At 39.3% G+C, this 16,375-nt stretch overlaps 1 protein-coding gene and 1 pseudogene across 4 annotated transcripts in view; one reads left to right on the forward strand and one right to left on the reverse strand.

Annotated features, from left to right (window-relative positions):
* VAV3 (vav guanine nucleotide exchange factor 3) overlaps positions 1 to 16,375 on the reverse strand; it is a 390,975-nt gene that overhangs the window by 301,644 nt on the left and 72,956 nt on the right. The window contains exon 1 of one of the 4 annotated variants that reach the window (XM_057500483.1): positions 1,532 to 1,670. The exons of the other annotated variants lie outside the window; for them this stretch is intronic. The gene's annotated coding sequence lies outside the window, so the exon portion shown is untranslated. Of the gene's footprint in view, positions 1 to 1,531; positions 1,671 to 16,375 lie in introns of those variants that run through there. 4 annotated transcript variants of the gene reach the window in all.
* Positions 591 to 15,284, forward strand: LOC118917464 (translationally-controlled tumor protein-like; annotated as a pseudogene).

Below are 16,375 nucleotides of genomic sequence, written 5' to 3' on the forward strand. Positions count from 1 at the left end.
ACTCACTCAGCAGCAAAAACAGAAAAGTAAATATTTTTATGTTCATAAAATATTTCTATTTTCAATGTTTCATTTTCAAAAGTAAATATTTTTATGTTCATTTTTATTTTATAGAGGGATCAGGAGTGCTTGTGAGGGTGGGGCAGGGCGTTTACATGGGGTTGTTAGAAAGGAGTCAACAAGAGGGGAACTGATGAGCAGAGATTTGACAGTGGTGAAGGAGCAAACCCTGCAGGATTACAGGGCAGTATTCCAGCCCAGGACAGCATCTCATGCCAAGGCCCTGAGGCACAAGTCTCTGAAGTATGTCTAAGGAAGCAGCTAATGAGGCTAGAACAGAGCAAGTGATAAGGAGAAAGGAAGGAGGTGAGCTAGAAAGGTAATGGGGTCAGATGATGAAGGACATTGTTGGACAGGCCTTTACTCTCAGTCAGGAAGTCACTCACTGCAGGACTGGTGGCAGAGAAGGACAATGATCCGACTTCTTAAAAGGGTCTTTCAGGCTGCTGTTTCGAGTATAGAGTGAAAAGGGCTGGAGCAAGGATGAGACAGGCAGCCTGAAAGGAGGCCACTGCACTACTGTATTAACCATGGTGAGAGAACCATCGGAAGACCATGGTTACATTTTGACTGTGCTGTTTGAGATGCCTTCTCGTCATCCAACAGGATGTGGGGCAGCAGGCAAGTGGATGGACAAGTCTGGAGTCCAGGGTACAGGTGTGTACTCCAGGCCTAAATTTGGGAGTTATTAGAGTACAGACTGTTTTTAACCATGCTACTGTCTGAGTATCTTTGGGAGAAAGCAAAGGAGAGGAGAGGCCCTGAGACCAGGTAATCATAGGAGATCAGGGAAGAGGAGGAGCCCACAAAGAGGCTGAGGAAGAGGGACCAGGGAGGAGGGAGGCAGGAGACCAGAAAAGGATTTCCCTGAAGCCAAGTGAAAAAATTATTTCTAGGAAGAAGATGTGATAAACTGTGTCATCTCCTGTTGCAGATCAAGTAAGATTTGACCTGTGCCATCCATCGAATCTGGCAAGGTGAAGGTACACCTTGACAAAAGCAGGTTCTGTGTGGAGGGCAGGGGTGAAAGACTGCTCAGAGCAGGTTCAAGAGAAAACGGAAATGGAGGAAGTGAAGACAGAACATAGACTCTTGAGGAGTTCTGCTGCAAAGGGGAGCAGAGGATTGAGGAGGCAGTCAGAGAGAAAGACAAGTCAAGGAAGGGCTTTTTAAAACATTGGAAGCTATTACAACATGCTTCTATTTTGATAGGAATAATTTGGTAAAGAGGGGAAAGTTGGTCATGTAAGAGATGGACAGTCACCCAAATGCAGTCCTTGAGAAGGCAAAGGGGAAGGGAGATCTAGGGCTCAAATGGGAAAGCTGGCCTTAGAGAAGAGCATACTCAACCCATCAATACTAACAGGAGGGACAAGGGAAGTCGGAAGCCACTGATAACTTAAATAAAACAACAGAATATACTTTCACTATCTGAAAAACTCAGATCCACCTAAGCAAAGCACATACATACCTGAAAGTGAATTAATTCTTCTTAGAACTATTAACTGCAATTGCACCCATAAAAATAAAATTATTAACCTTCAAGAAGTAAGAAACCTATTAGCTAATTATTATATCTTTGCCTTCTGTTTTTCAAGCACTGCCAAGGTTTCATTTTGTCATTTTGCTCTTCATCTTGGTTTGTTTTTAGGTTACAGAAAGCACATTTCACTTCCTCTACACTTGAAACATTCAGGTTTTTCATTGGCTTAACTCAGACAGTTTTACCTTTTACAGGAATCCTTCTCAGAGGCTTCAATATTTCAACAGGGGTTAAAACCACAGGGGAAGCATCATAAACCCTTTGAAGCACAAAGGCAACAGCCAATCAGCACGCACAGTTACTGCCTTCACGTTAAGAAATGCATAAGGCCTTTACACACAGAATCGCTGTGCATGGAGTTCTCCCACACAGGACTGCTTATTTACAGATTAAAAGCCTTGCATTCCGCCAAGATGGACAATAATTACTCTCCTGGGGATTATGCAACTGCTCTCTTGCAATATTTTTTACATAATTAAGTGCCCAACTCATAGCTCACCAAGGAACAAAACGTAATTGCACATGCCACCCTCTGAAGACTTCCCACCAAACTCAAATTTTCCCCCTGTGTAGGAAAACTACAGTGGACTTCCACTCAAGCGCTTTGATCATTAATTCAGGAAGGCCAGTACTATTACTGAAAGTAAAAAGAAAAAAATGTAGTCATTATTACATGCATAGATTTAAAAACAGCCCTTCCCTTTACTTCTGAAATCAATCTTAACCTTATGTGCCCTTTAACTAGCTCAATTCTATTAAATTCCACAAATATTTACTGGATTTGAAAAAGGTCACTGGTATGCTCTCACTTCTCCAGGCAATCCTCAAATTTGGTCACTCCTTTATTTATGTATTTTTTTCAGTCATTAGTTTTTGAATGCCTACATAAAAATTCCTGACACTGGAAATGCTAAAAACTAATAAGACGAAGTTCTGCTCCAAACTTCTCTATTAATCTTATCTGGAAATTTTCTCAGTTAACCAAAATTCGGCTGCTAACACTAGGATCACACTTCACTTGATGCTCACAGGTGTTCGCCTCTGTGCAAGAACAGGGAGAGTTGAGGGATGGAGGAAGTGGCCCTAATGCCATTGTGGAAGCACTGGACAGAACTGGACCAGACAGTGTGCCTGCGCACCACAAGACTTTTGCTTTGTTTTCATCATATTGAACTCTTTCTTTTTCCAGTTTATTTTCAAATTTTTCAAGCCTAAAGATGAAAGTATAGTACATTGACTAGCACATCTACTCAACAATAGCATACTTTCATATATGCTTCTGTGTATCAACCCCTTTCTCTATTTATAAAATTTATTTTGCTGAAGTATTTAGAAGTTGTAGACATCATAGCGCTTCACTCCTATGTAACTCAACATGCATCTCCTAGGAAAATGCATGCTAAAACAGAAGAAGTTGAAACAGGTATTTTTCTACATACCCACAATACCATTGTCACACTTAAGATATTAATAATTCCATATTTTCTAATATCCATTCCATATTCAAATTTTCTCAGTTGCCCACCCAATGTCTTTACACTATATCCCCCAATCTAGGATCCAATTAAGTTTTAACCATTGCATTTGGTTGCTTTATCTTTACAGTACCTTTTAATCTAAAAACCCTGCTGCTTTTCTTTTAATGGACATTGACTTTTGATAGAGTCCTGATTATCTCATAGAATGTCCCACATTTTGCATTTGTCTGATTATTTTCTCATGGCACCATGAAACCTGCTCCTCCATCACTTGTATTTCCTATGAACCAAAAGCTAAGTCTAAATACAAGTTAAATAGTTTTGGCAAAAATACTTCATACTGTGAACTTCGTGTTTCATCAAATCTGAAAACACAAAATGTTAGGTTATCCCATCATTATTGATGCTAAGCATGGTCCCTTGGTTAAGATGGTTTCTCCCACATCTATTGTAAAGGTACACATTCCCCTTCGTATCAGTAAAAAATAGGGAGGTAATAAATTAGTACTATGTGGCTGCCCTATTTCCCAATCATTTTCACCATGATTTAGCATCCACTGATAATCCTTGCTTCAAGTAGTCCATTTAGGACTACAAAATAGTGATCTAACTCTATCATTCCTTCCACATTAGCTGGTATGCTTACTTAGAGAAAACTTTCCCTGCCCTTTCTCCCACTGCCCCCTTTTTTGTAATAATCAATTGCTATTGTTATTCTGTTTAATGTTCATATTTTTCCAAATTTGGCCACTGGGGAACTTCAAACTAGTTTCTGTGTTCTTTTGGCAGGACCCCATTTTCTTCATTATTTTTTACATCAAGTTGTCCCAGGCCCATCTCATATTTTCTCTGCTCTCATTCTGGAATCAGCCATTTCTCGAAGTAGGTCTGTTTCCACTTACATGGCAAGTGATATTTAAAAACCAAACTCTGAGCATCAGTCTGCACCCAGAAGACACAGGCCAATTATATCACATGAACCAGTAACTACACCCTATGCTTAAACCATCCATTCTTGCAATAGAGTTAATGTAAACAAGATTGGCCTAACTGGTCTCTAAAATACCTCACAGATAATTCTGTAATTTTCATTTTGGAATGCCTAAAAAGCCAACTCTTGTCTCTTTCTGTTAAGAAAAAGGAAACCTGAGTTCACTGAAGATGGCTAATGAACACATGAATTTGTTTTATTCCTAGCGATGGGACTGGTGTTTTGATACAGTATTATTTCAGTATAAGTTTTTTCTCCCCAAACAGTCTATAAATTCCTTGAGATTAGAAGCCATCTGATAGTCCTTTGTAACTTCTGTAGAAGCTTAAAACTTTCTGTCTTCAGAGATAGTTTATGATACACAAGAACAAATACATCACACTATTTCATAACCACACCTTACAACTGACAAAAAATTATACGACTTTGCTAAATCATCTCATTTATTTATATGAGATAACTTTAGGATAATTTTTTTAGAATTTATTATTAGGATTTTAGAAATCAGAATTAAATAACTTCAGGATTTTTTAAAACATTAAATGTATCCATACATGATAACAAAATTAAGGATATGCAAAAGTCTAAACAGCATTTTCTCCTTTCACAAATAATTATTGATGTGCATGTTATACTAGACATCATAAAACATACCCCAAATTGGATACTGATTTATTAACTTATTAAACATATGTCAATGGAATGAAACTGTCAAGAACTGGTTATCATAAAAAGCAAATATGAACAAAAGTCTGCCCTCAGGAGGGCTATGCCAGTCAGGCAGGCATACAGACATCAACACAGTTACACAACAGCATGGCAACTCACAGGAAGATGGGACTCCAAGGCTCTTGGGGGAGGCCTGGAGGGTCAGATACAGCTTTCTGTAATAAGTGATGGATGAGATGGAACCTGAAAGATGAGGGGGAGTCAGCCACAAAAAGAGGAGTGGCTGATAGTCAAGAAGGGGAAAGGAAATTGCCCAACTTGGAGATCCAGGTAAATGGTGTATCGTGTCCATGAGCAGGAGACAAGACAGAGCATGGACCACTGGGGGCAGTGGGAGTGGCTCATAATGGACACAACACCCTGGAGGGGGGCAGTGGGAGCAGGGCTGGAGGGGCTGGGACTTACTACACTTACATCCTAAAATTATACATGACGCCCAAGCTCTCTAGATTAGAGTTGGTCTTTAACCTAGAAAAAATGGCAAGGTTAAAGGATTTTAAGTAGGAGAGTGGAATACTCAGCTTTGCATTTCATGACTACCACGGTAATCACTTTTTAGTGTTTGCTATGTACCAAGCTCCATGCCAAATGTTTCTGTCATTTAATACTCACAACAACTCAATCAGGAAAGTCTTAATTCTTTTTTCTTTTATATATACTGAGGCTTAGACATTCACCCAAGTTTACATAACTGTATTTGCCAAAGGAATGGAGTCATTATTCAAATCCAGACATTCTGGCTACAGAGCCCACATCCTACTATATTATACTAGCTCCACTTTGCAGTGTGCAGAGTTAAGTTTTTTTCTTCTCTATTAGGGAGATGATGTTTTGGGTAGGTAGGCAAGACAAGGACAATTAGGATGCTGTCATACTAATGCAATAAAAAAATTATGGAAATTTGGACTAAGAAGCTAGGAGGAGGAAAAGAAATAACTCTAAGAGGTAATACAGAAAGGAAATACTTGGTAATTAGTTGAATATGTGTGGAGTGAATAATGAAGGAGTGGGAAAGAAAAGAGAAGAGTTATACCCTGTCTTGGACACTGCACGAACAGTAGGAGCATTTGCTGAATATGGTAACAGTAAGTTGGGGGACAACATGTGTGAAAAGGAGATTGAGTCAATTAATTCTTGTCTTCACCTACAGAAAGGCCCCACAGTGAGACACTGCCTAGTCTCTCTCTCCAATATATCCAGTGACAAATGACATATTCTAATCACACAGCCACCAGTCTTCAATCACTATGCTCACCTCTCTCTGTCCCTTAGAAATACATGAACAGCGTGCTTATTCATTACAACTTGGAGACTTAAAGTGGTAGAAAAGAACCCAATATAGATGCAGATAACCTTCAAAGAAGAAAGTTTAACATCAGCAAGTTCTAAGACATTCTAAAATTATACATCAGGCATGAGCTCTCTAGATTAGAAAATGTTTCATAAACAGGTAGCTATCATGACAGATAAGCCAAGGGTCTTTTCAAGGTGCGGCCTCCAGTATTACAGCTTCAATGTTAGCAATCCGGATGGCACAGAGAGGAAATACTTAAACATTCAGACTGCTGAAGTTCACTATAGAACTCTGAAGAATCTCTTTTCCCTCTACGCCTTTTATAAAATGTATGGCTTCCTTTTTCTCTACTGGTATGAGAGCCATTTGGCTATTCTCAGTGATAAAATGCAAACAGGATCATTTCCCTTTTTTTATCTGAAAGAATAAACATCTACTTCTCTAAAATTGCTAACTAGCAATGATGGATTGGTTGTGTTAACCGAGGCTACATAACAGGAAAAACTTCCACAGCTTATTGTGAAATAAGTTAATTTGAATCCCAACTGAGAAATGGTATCATGTAGGAAGGTCAATCATTTCTAAGACAGCTTCACAACCATGTAGCCTTGCTTACTGACTGATTTTATAATAATAACAATAACAAGGACCACAAACATCCAGGCTCTCTGATGAAGAAAGAAGTTCTCAAGTTCTCATTTCTTGGTGGGATATTCATCGTCCTGTTTGAAGGAGAGACTCAGAGAGTTTAGCATAATTCAAATCATGAGTGGCCGTTAACAGGTTGATGTTAACAGTTTTGAAAGGCACAGAAGAGAGCCATTTACAAATACTAAGGTACAACAAGAGTTTTCCTTCTGAGCAGAGCCTCAGCTTGACCTTTATCGAGTCCGTCCCTAGTACCGCTGTCATCCTAACTCCTCCTCCATCCCTGTCCAAAGGGCTCAGGCATCCTTTGTAGAGCCAGTAGGCAGGAAGGCATGGAAAGGGAATACTAATAAATCAAGTTTCTCCCTGACTAGGGTTTTCAGTTTCTGTCCCTTTCACCACATGTTCCCTTTTCTCCCTCTACATCTGTCTTTCAAAATTAGGCAAGCCAAATCTTAACATCTTTTACAAATTAAAAGAAAAGAATTATTTGTATTTGTATGGGAACCTTATTTGTCCTTTCCTTGTGAGTCACAGGATCCTGGCATGCATCACCATCATTGTTCTGTGAAGAAATCACACCTACAGATGCCTTCAATATTGTAATTGTAATTGTAATTATGCTGCATGTAGCACCAGGTCAGGACTGCACAACCTCTTCAAGTTATTTTCCTCTTGACCCTATTATTATAAGTAAATGAAGAACCCCAGTGGACACACAAGGAAGAAGGCCAGAAATAGAGAAAGGTTGTTCCTTAGCTCCAATTTTGTGCTCAATTCACTAAACCAAAACTGCCCTCTTTGCAGTAAACTAAAAGCCAATGTTTCCATTTTGATCACTGGCCAGGCTGATGCATTTTTAATGGATCAAAGGATTTTTAAATCATTTCACCAAAAATATAGTCATTTAATAAGAAAGTTACAGGCTTTCTTTTTTTACTTTCTCCAGAGATGAAGTACCTTTATAGGTTATATGTAACTTTACTGAACTGATGAACTCCTAAATGTCAGGCTTAATTGTAAATCCTACACACTCTAGCACCTTGGTTCCCACCTGTGGTAACTATCTTGACTATAATGTATCTGTTTGCCCAACTATTGCCCCATGAAATAAACATTTTTTGAGGAGATTTTATTACTTTCATTTATGTGTCCCCACAGCTTTTGTAACAGTCATGAGTTTTTTAACAAATTGATGAATGAATAATGATGTGCTTTATGTGTAATAGTAACAACTCTTTGGTAGCCAGACAGCTTATGAAATTTTACATCAAATTGTCATCACCTCCTCTTACTTATATGTTACTTAAAAACTTCTTTAGAAGTTGGTGAGGTTAATAATTGTAAATAATATAAAGGTTTAAATTATTAAGCAGTCACAAGCTTCATCTCTAGTCTGGGTTATCAGTCTCTGGTGTGTATCCAATGGTGGTCCTGCTAACTGATTTGGAGTCTCTGGCCAGCTGCCACCATAATGCACACATAACACACACACTCATCCCCTCTGCTGCTTTTAACAATTCTTGTCCTTGTAGAGGGAGCACTGTACCCCTCTCTTGTGGCAGGAAATCAGACCCTCAGTTTCAAAGGTTATCTGTCAACTCCAGCACTAGCTCTTGAACACAGAAAAGAACAGTTTTAATCCTCCTTATGTGTTTCTAGGCTCTGCAATAAAAAACTGAATGCCTGGGAAGTGCAGAGGTCAAAATAGCCTGAAACATCTATTTCACTAAGTTCATTAACCTGTAATGTGCCTAACACTATCTTCAATGAGAAAATGTAACAGTCAGCCAGGGTATTACCTGGAACACAGCCAGCCCGAAGCACACTGAGAATGGCCAAGCCACGGAAGCCTTGCTTGCAAGGTTCCCCGCTACAAGTACATAACAATAGACATTTACTTCTGCACAGGCCACTGAGAGACAGTAAAATGCAGAAGCTGAAAGTCAGGATTTTTATACTGAGAGGAATTGTAACTGTTTAGCTACTGGAGCAGCAATAGTAATAATAGTAGCAGAAGGAGTGATAGTAACTAACAGTTCAGCCATAGCAGCAGTGACAGGAGCAATAACAGAAGGAAGCAGGCAGCTGTGGGGTGGCAGCTGCTAATGTGAGCATAGGGATGAAATATCAGAATCTCCCATGCCCATATCTAGGTGAGAAATGGGCTGCCCGAGGCACGGGACCCTTGGAACGGCACAGCAGCCAAGAAGGCCACTCCCCATGAGGCAGGGAGCAAGAATCGCCAGGGCTGTGTTACCCCAGAAGGGGGGAGTTGTGCTGGCTTCACATTTAAAATGAGGAAAAAAGGCTGTGGTGACACAAATCTATGCTGCTTTTGGAGATGAGCCTTACAAAGCCATTAATCCAGAGAATGAGACAAAGCTTGGCGTGTTCGAGTCTGACCTAAAAGGAAAAGAGCAATATGCAAATAAGGTCTGACTGCAAGACTCCAAGTAATGTGCCCCCTCCCCCAACAAACAGCCACCTGCAGAAGCGGCCCCAGAACTCCTCACACTTCACTGCAGCGCGGCTGAGGAGTCCCCACCTCCCCACCTTTGCAGCTTAGCCCACTATGCCTGGATGCCACTCCTTCCACCCCACCCCGTGTTACAGCCAGAGCAGGATCTGAGTAGCAGGAGATAAAAAGGGGAGTAAACAATGGAGGGGAAAGTAAAGCCTGAGTCCCTCCTTCCACAGTTAATCTACCTTGATTCTGTGAGCTAGCTACTATTATAATTCCATTTATAGATGGGGCCACTGAGACCCAGAGAGATAAAATAATTAGTAAGCCAGTTAGCGGTGGAGCAATGTTTTGAACCCAGGCTGCCGGCTCCAGAGTCCATGCCTTTAACGGGGAATTCTATGGCATTCTGTGACAATGATGATGTCCTATATCCTGTGGCAGACACTGCTCCAAGCCAGGAAGCCAGGAGCCACAGGACCTAGCCTGTACGGGATGACAGTCCTGTGGAGGAGAGAAACAAATGAACAGAGAGAGCACTGCAGCGCCAGTGTCCTAAGCATAGAGGGCACAGAGGAAGGACTCTGACGAAGGGGCTAGGCGCCCATTCACTCTTCTAAGGAAATGGCTGAACTGAGTGTCCGAGGATGAACAAAAGGTCATGATAAAAACTGTGCTGAGAAGCATAGGCCTGGCAGCTTGGAGGAAATGCAGTAGCTCACACGGCCTCCACAGCCAGGGCAGGGGAGGGAACATAGGCCACAGAGGCTGGAAAGGTAGGCAAGGGCCAGATCCCAACAGGAACTCAGGATTCATTTCTCCCAAACGATAAGGCAAGGCCCCATAGTAAGGCCTGAGTGCAGCCGTGTGTCCCAGCACTTCCCAGGGAGGAGCTCTGTCACTACACACACAAGCCTCTGAGGACACCACTGCTCCACGCCGCACGTGAAGAACGTGAAGAACGGAAGCTCGGGAAAGAAAGCACTGAGGGTCAAGGTCTGACAAGCAGGAGGGCCGGGTTTGCCCCCTGCCAGGCCCCGCCCCCGCTGTGCGCTGTGGCCTCCTGGGGTGGTGGCGCTGGGGCTGGGGAGGGACCGGGAGGTGGCCTCTATTGCAGCACTAGGACCAGAGTGCAGACCCCTAGGGGTGTGCCCCAAGGAAGCCCCACAGGACACCATTCTTCAGGAAAACACACTGCAGCCAAATTAAATCACTGGAACAAGTTCAAGGTTTCCTTTACTCTCCTTTGCTCCCTCAAGTTTTAAGAAATCTAAGCAGATGACGGAGCTAAAATGGGTTCTAAATAGTGGATGGTTTACAAAAAGGGATTTTTTTTCTCCCTGCAAATCCTATTCAACTAGGTTATGTAGGCCTGTACTGTCTTCTTCCCCTTCTGCCATGCCGGGAATGTCTGTCGCACTCTTCATTCCCATCCGTCACTCCCCTGAACACCCGGCTCAGAGAGCATGTTTTTGTGTTTGTCCCTGTACTACACCAGTATTTAATGTAAACATTTATCAGAAGAACAAACCTGCATGCTTGGGGAAAACTGTTTAAAAATGAGGATTTTCAAAAAATACAACAAAAACACACCTGAAAGCATTATTTTAACAAATGTTCTACCAACTTTATTTTTTCTATTCAAGGTCAAGAAAATAAAGTACAACTCGCCTTCCTTAAACACAAGCCATTAAACTAGAAGCAAAAGGCACATATGTTGAAGCTTCCGTGTAAGTCAAAGAAAACTCTTCTCAGAGGTTTGCCCACCACCCCAATGCTCTGGACCAAGCCACACCTTGGTATCAGAGCAAAGGCCTTGGCCCCACCCTTTACCTAGAAGCTCTGTAAATGCCACCAGCAAGCGGCAGGCCCAGGCTACTGGAGCCCTCCATCACCTGGCATACTTCAAGAAAACTCTGGGAAGCGGGCTTTGATGAGAATGCTTAGATCCTGGGCTGAATTCAGTACTTTCTTTTGACTATAATCACCTACCAATGAATGTTAAAAACAGAAAATAAAAAAATAAAGTATAAATAAGTTTAGTCTGATTTTACACTATTGTTCCAGGACTGTATAAAATACTACAATAATTATTCTTTTGAACAGAAATGTGCCCCAAATACATAAAATCAACTATCATTCATTCTTTCATAGCTTTTCTAGGAAATCAATAAATTCCAATATTTTGTCTATCTCCATGACAAATATCCCCAAAACCCCCACATTTGAATATCCAAGTTATATCTCTCATATTGGTTTCCACACAAAGAAAATTTTCTTAAATATTTTGCCAACCATACGTTTTAATTTTTTAGTTCAAAACCCTTGGTGGCTATTCAAGTAAAGCAGGGCCTCTACAATACCCCAACCCACACTCCAAAGCTCCCCACTGCTCAGAGGCCTGGCTCTCTCTGATGTCTCGTGACCCCCAGTTTGTTTGACCTCCTTACCAGGACAGGTTCACTTTTCTGACACACCTTTAATTTTTCCATTTCATTTTCTACTTTTTCATTTTTGTGTGTGGCAATGAAGTGGGGAAGCTACATTGTTAAATTTGAAATAATTATTGATGTTATAAAATACCAGATTATCTAGGCTCCAACCAGTCTGTTATTCTGGTTTTTTCTCAAAACTTTTAGAGGTTATTTTGTAAAATATCCTTAGGATTATACTGAAGAATACTGTGTTAATTTCTCTATACAAAGTATGATGAAATGATTAATGGCTACTTTATATCATAACAACATTATTATACCATTAGCATAATGAAACATTGTTATTAACCACATTTTGTATTGTCTCCCTTATTGAAAGAGGTCATGTGTCACACAACGAAAAATAAAGCATAACCCATTTCTCCAAGTAACGTCAACTTCAGGAAAGAGTTCACTTTGGAGAAAAAACTTTTCTCTAAAAGGAAGTAACAAAAAAATGTTTAAACTGCCATAAGATCATCAGAATACTTAGCTCTAAACTAAGCAACTTAACCTTTCCCTCTTCCTTCCCTCACCTACAAAGAAAAACATTGCTTTCTTTACTTCTTCATGGCTTTCCATAGGCTTCTGCATACTGAATACTGAATAACTCTGAATATATCTGAATAACTGACTAACTTCAGAACAAAATTATTATCATATACATCAGTCATTGTTTCTTGTGCCGAATTACATTTTCTTTTACACCCACATTTCAAACTTCTCTAATTGTTATTCTAACTGCACCCACAATCCTCCCAATAAAGCATTATCCCCAAATTTTATGCAAAGTATACTATTTTGTTTTTGCTTGTTACCCGACAGAGACTTCTTTATGATTTATGTTCCAGGTTTTAGCACTGCCCACTATTTCACAATTTATTTTATTAAAATTAAGTTGCATTTTTTTCTAAGTTAAAAATCAATACATTGGATTTGCACTAAAATCACTATATTAACAAGAACTGAACTATAGGTCAGATCTTTAGCTGACCTATATCATGTATGTATCAGTATATATTATCTGTGTTATCCACACTTGAGTGCATATGATTTTTTTCTTAGTAAGTATCACCACTTTGATATATTTCCTTCTTAAAATTTTAAATAAGTAGAATACTTAACCAGGTAGAAATACATTCTAAGTTAATGATAGAAAAGTGTAAGAAAACGGGTCTTTTCTTTTTCCCAACCTTTTTAAGCCTTCCAATAAACTGCCATCTCTAAATCCAAGAGATTGTACTCAGTTTAAAAAATGTTAATCCAATAATCACCAATATCTCTTACCACATTATCACCACACCTGTCTTGAGGTGAACATCAAATTGTTTTATTTCCAGTGATGACAAAAAATATATAAAAAGAAAAAAATTAGTGGATGTATTAACCCAAGTGCTATTAATTCTCACAGCCAGATACTTTTATTCTTCCTTCTTTGAGTTAAATCTCCCAGTGAACTTAATTCTAATTAATTAAATGTTTTATCCTTCTTTATCCCCAGCTCTAATTCTTTAACTTCTGCAGTCTTCAAATGTACACCCAACTTAGCCATTTTTCACCAAAAATTGAAGACGCTTTCAGATTATATTTCTTAAACAGACTTTACTAGAACATTCTAGATCTATCTCCTAAGTAGGTTGTTTCTTCAGCTGTAGTTATCTATTGCCACCCTAGTCATATAAGGCAAATGTGGAATAGGTTTCGTTGGGAATTTTTTATTTTCTTTTTATCCAGGTTTTGTGGGGGATTTTTAATTTTGTTTTTTATTCAGCACTGATCATAATACTATAGTATGTGATTTTTAAACAATAACTTGAAAATGTAGTTCCCTCTGCCTAGAATACCTAGGAAGATCATTGTTCTGATTTACCATGGATGGTCTTTGTTTAAGCCCTGTTGTCCTCCTTAAATTATTGATAGTGTCCCTTTCATTAAAAAAAAAATTCTTAGACAATAAATTACATAACCATTCTTCTCTTCTTCTTCCTCTCCCTAGAATATTCCTCACAAAACCAGATCAAACTATACTTTCATGTTAAGCCCTCCTTAACAATCCAGGTAGAACCAGTCATTCTCTCCTCTCATGTTTTATCACTTCTAATCATATTATCATGATAAAACACACCGAATTTTATAGTAGCAATTTTTTATTCATTTTATGTCCTGAACATAGTCCAACACAGGGCAAGGGCAAGTGCTACACACACACACACACACAGTTTCTCCATTTATAAAATGGAGATAATCATGTTTCCCTAACTGCTCTGTTGTAGTAGGTGAGATAATCTATAAGAAATCTAAGTTTCATTACTTCATTTCATTCATTAAGCACTGACTGTGTGCCCATTAAGCTCTAGGCACCTTGTTAAGAACAGGCTGATTCAAACAATACAAGGCTGATACAAGGGTAGATGGCAAAGACAGAAGACAGACAAGCCCCTTCTCTCAAGAAATTCATAGTCCCAGGATCAGCATGTAAGCTTCCAGTCCCGTAGAAATGCCAGCATCACTACTATTCTCTTCACTCTCCTATAAACTTCCTTTCTCTGATTTTTCTGGTTCCCTTTTCTTTTCTTCAACTCCATATTACTATTTAGGCTGTATTTAAAATATTACTTGCTTTTCCACCTTATCTCCCCTCCTCCGCAGCACCACTGAGGCTGCTCCGTACTCGCTCAGGGCTCCTGCTAAGCTAGCACCCCGCGGTCTCCCTCCAGCCACCATCAAGATCATCCATCTCCCTGGGCCTCCTCAACCATGAGGAGATGTTCTCCAACATCTACGGGATCCGCGCAATCGCGGACGGGCTGTGCCCGAAGGTGGAGAAGATGGCAGTCAGTCGGCCAGAGGGTAACACAGATGACTCGCTCATTGGTGGAAATGCCTCCGCTGAAGGCTGGGAAGGGGAAGGCACGGTAACACAATATTCACTGGTGTTGATACTGTCACGAACCATCACTTGCAGTGAACCAGCTTCACAAAAGCAGCCTACCAGAAATACATCAGAGATGATATGAAATCAAAGGCAAACTTGAAGAACAGAAAGAGTAAGACCTTTTATGGCAGGGGCTGCAGAACAAACCCAGCACATCCTCGCTAATTTCAAAAACTACCAGTTCTTTACTGGTGAACATATGAATCCAGGTTACATGGTTGCTCTGCTGGACTAGGATGAGGATGGTGTGACCCCCATATATGATTTTCTTTAAGGATGGTTTAGAAATGGAAAAATGTTAACTGATTTGACTATTTGGATCTGTCACCGGCCGTAGTACCTGGTTGCTGCTTTTCATCAGGACTTAGACCAATGGGACTGACGTCATATTGAGCTCTTCATTTATTTTGACCTTAATTTATTTGGAGCAGAGGCATTGTTTAAAGAAAAAACATGTTATGTAGGATATCTAAAAATAAAATGCACTTAAACTCAAAGATAAATAACATATTACCTTACATAAGAAAAAAAGACAAAAAATGAGTTACAAAATCAATAGGGAACAGACCGCTGTATATCTAAGTATTAAAAATACAACAAGTATACTAAATTAATCAGCATTTATTGAGAATTATAGGCATTCTCCGAAATTATTTTATGAGTAAATATTTTTCCCTGTATTTCCGCAAACCAAGTATTTCTGCAAATAAGTATTTCTGCAAATAAATACTAGGCTCATCATATTCCATGCTCTCAAGTATGAAGAAGACAAAGATAACCTTTTATTGGCCTAGATTTTTTCCCCATTCCTATTCCCATTTTATTCTTTTCTCCAGCTTTACCGAGATATGTTGACATATAGTATTAGGTAAGTTTAAGGTATACAACGTGTTGATTTGATACTTACATATTACAAAATTATTACCATCATAGCATTAGCTAACACTACAACCACATCACAGAATTTCCATTTCCTTTTTGTCCTATCGTTTTAAATATCAACATTAGTCTTTCAATGTTAGCTTTCCGTGTCTCTTTCCCATGGACCTGCCTATATGGGATTTAGGACTAGGTGAAGTGCTATCTGGCATCTGGTCTATGGCGAATAAAAAGGATCCCCCAGATGACTGTAGGTAGAAACAGCTAGAATAATTCAACCAAAACCAGGAAATATAAAAATAAAAAAGTGTATTTATAGTAAAAACAACTTGGTCAAGTTGCTAAGATTCAAGTATCACCCAACAAAGAAAATAATGCTCCTAAGTCAGATGTTCACATTGTCAATTATTATGCCACTGAACATTTTCATTTTTAGCATTAAAATTTTATTTGGGGTCTTATTTTATGAGCAAAATTTTATAAAAAAAACATTTAAAGTGATTTTCTATTAATACTTTGCTAAACTAAATTTTAAATATTTGTATCTTTTTAAAGTTTGATTTTTACATGTCTAGGAAAATACTTTCCCCAGGCATACTCATCTCCAACTTTAGAGCTCATGTGTTCTGAGCAAGATTATCTGGAACTTGTTTTTAAAAGATCAAGCACCAAAAATGGCATTGTTCTTACTCACTGTATCCACCTTTTTTCTAACGTAGGCTGCTATATTCACTAGTACATCCACAAGATCACAAAATAACAAAACTCTTACAGAGATAAATGCTAAAGCCATCTCCATGCAGGAACAGCTCATCATTATATATCAAGAACAGTATCAGTTCCTACAAACTCTCAGTAGCCATTCAAAGTATACAGAGAC

The sequence above is a fragment of the Manis pentadactyla genome, chromosome 4 (genome assembly GCF_030020395.1).
Source record: "Manis pentadactyla isolate mManPen7 chromosome 4, mManPen7.hap1, whole genome shotgun sequence".
Taxonomy (NCBI): Eukaryota; Metazoa; Chordata; class Mammalia; order Pholidota; family Manidae; genus Manis; species Manis pentadactyla.